Raw genomic sequence first — 6086 nt, 5'->3', positions numbered from 1 at the left:
AGGTCATGAAATTTATATTTTTGGAAAGAGGATGAAAAATGTGGTTTGTAGGAAAAAACCCCACCAAATTTGGCCTTATGGTTTGAGAGATATGGCTTGTTGAAGTTCAAAAATTGATGAAAATGATTTGATCATATCTTGACAACCACACATGGGATTTTGATGTTCTTGGACTTTTTGAAAATGGGAAGACAAGATCTTCAACTTTCATGTTGGGCAAAAATTCATTTGAAGCTTGTATCATGATGTAAGTTTAAGATCAAGAAGTTTCCATTTCTGGCAGTTGAAATTACAGGTCCACTTTCTATTTCTGGAAAATTTCTGATTGGCTTGATTTTCTTCCATGATGAGGTTTGACATGATAGATGAGGCTTATACAAGCATGAATGAACTCCTTCAAATCAATTCTATCCATCAAATCTCTGATTAAATCCACAGTTGACCAAGTTTGACTGTCTGTTGACTTTTCTAGGGTTTTGGATGACTGAACCACTTCTGATGAATTCCAAACCCTAATTCCTTGAGAACTTGACTTCAAATGATGTCTCAAGTTGTATGAACTTGTGATTATTGATCATGATGCCCAAATTCCACAAGAATGGCCATCATCCATTGCTTTGACTGATCAATGACTGACTTTGACCTAATTTCTGATGATTGCTTTAACTGCAAGCAACAAGGTTAGACTGACAATATTTTTGTACTTTTTGAATGATACACATATGAAAGGCAAAGATATACAAATGCAAAGTATGCTTGGTGATCAAGAAACAAACCCACAAGGCAATCTATCCACTAAGAGGAAAGCAAAGGCATGCATTGATCCTTGAGGTCATGATATGAATGATATGGGCCATGAGGGATCTTAGGGCCCAAAATTGGGGTCTTACAAAGATCCTTGGTGTAGATGCATAAGGACATTTGTATGGTGAATGATTGTGAGCATGACCATGATGGTTGTGCTGTTTGTAATATTAATTCAAGGGGTTGCGAAGTTGTGAAAAGGGACATCCAATGACTGATGGATGAAGGCATGATTCAAATTGTTCAATCCCGTCATGTATATGATGATGTAAATGTCATGATGCCCATTTTCAAGCAGCTAGAGAGATAGGTAATTCAGTAGGAAGGCAGCAACAATAATAATGTCAGCAATAGATCAGTATCGTCGTTGGTTATACGGTTAGCGGGCTCAGTCCCGTATTCATCTGATAAAGCTGTGCCATATCAGTATAATGCTACAATGATATAAGGTGGTCAAGAGGTCCCGTTACCTATGACTAGCTTTGTGGTGAGCATTGCTGATGTTACCAAGGTGACCCGCAGTGGTCGTGTGTTTGGGCCGGTGTTCCCAAAGGATAAGGAAGAATCAGTTGTTGGAAAGAAGGTAGAAGGGCCTATTGTGGATCCAGTTGGTGCTTCCAAGGGTACGTCTGGTGAATCCAGCGACTTAAAGGCTAGTGATGATGATGAAGTACATCGGTTAATCAAAAGGAGTGAGTTTAATATGGGGGAGCATCTGCTCCAAACCCCCTCAAAAATCTCAGTGTTGTCACTGCTCATGAATTCTGAAGCGCACAGAGAAGCACTGCAAAGATTTCTAGAACAAGCTTTTGTAGAACATGATGTTATAGTTGTAGCGGGAAATTCATGATCATCAAGCTATTGAGAAGCTAGAGATCAATTAACAAGAGTCGCCACCGCGATTTTATTGTTTCCAAGGGAAAAGGGAAAAAATGCGAACAAAACCCAATTAGTAAGAAGTTTTCAAATAAAAACTAATAAAAATTAATAAAAATCAAAGATCACAGATAAGGGGGTTGGTTATACAGAGGGAAGGTGTTAGCACCCAAAGTGTTCTAAGTACTCCTAGGGAGCCCTTTTTGTGTGCATATGTATTTTGTACAAAGTGATGTTTACAAACAAATAGAATGGGGGGATGAGAAAAGAATTCATTGATTATATTTTTTGTGTTTGAAAAGATCTTCAGTCTTGTGCCTACGTACCAACATAAAAATGAGGGATCAAAACCTCGTAGTTCGTGCTATAAATTTCAAAGTGAGTATGTTGGTTTTAATAAAAATTAAGCTTTAGAGGCACAAAGGCCTAAAAATGGTTTGAATGACTTAGTTCTTTCTGTATTTTTTGAAAGTTTAAGTAAACTATAGTTAATTTCATTTACATGTTTGGTTTAATAAAATGAGTTAAAAATGCAATGGCATAAGGCCAAAGTTTCTACCTTTTGCAAAAGTGGTCAAAGTTTAGAACAAAAGTAGTTCACACAAAGAAGGTTTTGAAAATGGAGGAAGAGGTTTTGAAATTAAAGAAATGGGGAGAAGATGAAGAGACTACCCTATATACAAAAACATAAAAGTTTAAAGTTGAAAATATTTGACCAAATGGGAGCAATCCAATAGACAAGTATGTCAATAGAAACCCAGAGTTCCCTTGGACTTTTTAGAATCAAGCAACACACAAATGCTCAATTATATCAGTCTTGAAGAGCAAAGGCATCAAATAAAGATGGCCTCATCCCAGCTTATCCACTTCAAAGATCTTCCTCAAGATAGCCCATTTAGCAAATGAATTACACAAGTCACAGGTTCAAAATAACAGCTTAATGATAATCAATGTTGCAGATGAATCTAGAAAGATCTAGAATGACGTATCAGATGAATTCAAACTGGCAAATTCTTGGTTCTTCAACAAGTTGGCATTGGCCAAGTCCATTAGCAAAGGAATGTTGCTTAGATTCTAAATCCAATTGGGGAGATAAAACAATAGTCCACTTAAAGTTTTTTAGGGTTTTTGTTATTATTATGTGCATTAATGGTCAAACACCAACCAAACAAACAAAATAACAAAGTATATCACACAATAAGGTCCAAATGGACAAAGTTAAAATTGCATAAACATAAACAATTAGAATGATATGTATAATGACAAATGATAACAGAATAATAAAAGTAAATTGCATTAAAAGTAAAAGCTTGAAAGTAAAAGTTAATGGTTAGTAAGTTAATAGTCAGTTTTGTTTTGCTTTTTTGATTTCAAGACATTATTTGGAGAACACTCAACCCACTTGGCACAAGCATGGATCCTTGAACCAAAACATCTTCCAAAGGAAGGAAAGAAGGCCAAGTTTCCACACAATAAATTTAGCGCTATGTTAAGCAATCGTAATTGGACTTATGTAGAAGTAACAACTATTTGAGGTCGGGCAATAAACTTTTGGTGTTAATGCATGTTGGAGACATAGTATTAAGAACTATGCTCATTAAACATACCACACAAAAAAATATGCAAAAGGTGTGGCCTAATCTCATCCATACTCATGTTAATCTTTCAATCAACTAGCATTAGGACTTTGAGATGTTATTGGCCAATTGAAATGGATGAAGAAGGGGAATTAGATGAAGAGGCAAGGGGATGAATGAGATCACAAATTGGTCAAAGGAGGACTTTTACCAAATTAATATTATTCATTCATTTTGGGAGATGAAATGTATATTCCATCAATCCCCTAAGTTCAATAATAATAACTTGACAAAGTCAAATCAACCTTTACCAAGGCCCAACAACAAATGAGAAACTCAAATAAGTCAATCCAAATGGTCAACACAATTAAAATGACATTTATTCATTTATAAATATTAAAATAATACATTAAATCCTAAAATCACATCAAAACACCAAATAAATGGCCGTGTGATTTATCATAGGTCAAACAAGGTTAAAGAACCTTGGATAAAAAATTTCAAATATTTTGGACACTTAAAAATATTTTAAACAATTAAAAAAATGGAAAATCAATTAATTCATGAAAAATATTAATAATGATCCAAAAAATAATTTTAATTCAGAATATGGAAGAGAAAAATATTTGAATTTTTTTAGTGAAAGTCCCATATTTTTTGGATCAATATTAAATTTATTATGAATTATTTAAAATAATGGAATTAAATGAAAAATCAGAAAATGCTAAATATGTGGACCATCAGATCTCCCTCATTAATTGAGGTGGAAGATCTGATGATCCACAACGCGCGTTCCACCAGCACACGAGTCCACTGTGTGGCAAACATGGTAATCACAATGCACAACTGAGATTAGAACACAGGAGTTGGATCACACGGTTTAGACCTGCGACAACTCATCACCGGAGCTAGAGCTCCGGTTGTCTTCTCTAGCGAGCTTCGCCGGAATGGTCATCATCAACCATCATCAAAATTTCAAACAGGGACATGATTTTAAAGAGAAAACATCACTGAGCACGAATATCACCTCAATTTCTTCCAATTCCAATTATATTGAGAGATATGTGGAATTGAAAAATGAGGTTCATGATCTGAGTCGCTTCGATTCAGCATCAAAACAACTTAAACACCTTGCCTACATTGGTAGGACTTCAGCCAACAAAACAATCAAGAGAATTGAGCAAGAAACAAGGAGAATTGAAGAGTTGAAAAATTCTGCAAATTACCTTTAATGGAGGTCTGAGCTTGCTAGATCTTGATCTGAATCGTGCTTGGCTTCACTTCAATTATTTGCAGAAGAGGAATGGAATGGCTTAGAATAAAAGGACTTCTGGAGAATTGAATTCCAAAATAGTGTAGATTCAAGCTCAAATTCAACTGAATTTTCCAGGTTTATCCTCTCAATGCAAAGGGTTTTCTGTGGGGATTCAAAGTTGGCACAAGGTGTGTGTCAATTCTGATCACAAGAGCTTCAATTTATAGGGAATTCAAATGATATTTGCACACTCATTCAAGTTTCCAATTTTGGCAAAATGATGTAAGCAAGCTGCATAGGCGCACATAGGCCCATGAAATAATTGCCTCATATCACATGTACAAAGAAGTTGAATTAGCTCTCACTCCAAACATTAAAGTTGAATTAGATACATTGAATTTGATTGTGAAACTTGGAAATCTTTCATCTCATAAAAATTGAGCAAGTTATGGCCTTGGGAAGTTGACTTTCAAATTTGGGTTTAGACAACATAGAAAATGATTTTCCAAGAAAAAATAGCTCTAGGTCTCAACATGAATGTTGTTTGGAATGTCATTTAGAGTAAGTTTTCTCTTGGAATCATTTTCATATGGTGAAAATTGTAGGAGATAGGGTCTAGGGAGACCCAGTTTTGATTAGATGAATTTATCTGGCCAACCATCATCAACCAACTTGCTAATTTCCAAATCTCTTGACTTTCTTGGCTCATGGTAGATCATATATGCATAAGATGATGATATTTGAAGTGTCCTTTGAGAAATTTGGTCAAATGGTGAGATAGCTTGCAGAAGAAGTTACTTAAGATACCCAGTCAAGTTAGGGTTTCCAAGGCAAATCACCCTCAAACTCTTGAAGCAAACTTGATCAATATATCATGTAGAAGCAATTGGGACTCATATATGATGCTCATAACCATTATTGAATCAATTCTTGATTGTGCTCTTTGTTCATGAGGGTCTCAAACCCTAGATGTGATCAATGAATCAATGAGGTCATGCCCTACCTACAAAAAGAGTTAGATAGATGCAAAGACATATTTTTGGTATTTTGGTTAGTAAAATGATGAATACAAGTATGATATAATCACTAAGTGCTTGGTGATCTCTCCCAAAACAAACCCAATGAAAGATGGGTAAGGAGGATGCCAAGATATGATCACAATGCTAATGCTTATGATAGAATGTATGAGGGATCTTAGGGTCAAAATTGGGGTCTTACAGCTGCCCCTATTTAAGGACATTCTAACTGAGGAGGAGAAGTTTAAAATCTTCATGCTCGACTCAGTAGAATGGGCTTAAATAACAAAATAGATAAACAAATTTTGGTCCCTAAGAGACCTCATGATGCATATGATATGAATGCCAAAGTTAATGTTTGTGGGGGAATATTTCCACAAAGGAAAAGAAATCAGAGAGACCGAAAGTCCGTAGGACCACAATGCGTTCCATAAGGAAAACTCACTGGGGAGATAGAGACTCTGAGGGGATAAAAAGGAGTTATGCGTAGGCCAGGCTACGACTTAAAACCGCTGGGAGACTCAAGGAATTCCATACAAAATGGAAAGACTCAGTCGG

This window comes from Lathyrus oleraceus, chromosome 2, assembly GCF_024323335.1.
Source record: "Lathyrus oleraceus cultivar Zhongwan6 chromosome 2, CAAS_Psat_ZW6_1.0, whole genome shotgun sequence".
Taxonomy (NCBI): Eukaryota; Viridiplantae; Streptophyta; class Magnoliopsida; order Fabales; family Fabaceae; genus Lathyrus; species Lathyrus oleraceus.
Note: the sequence above shows the minus strand (reverse complement) of the source record.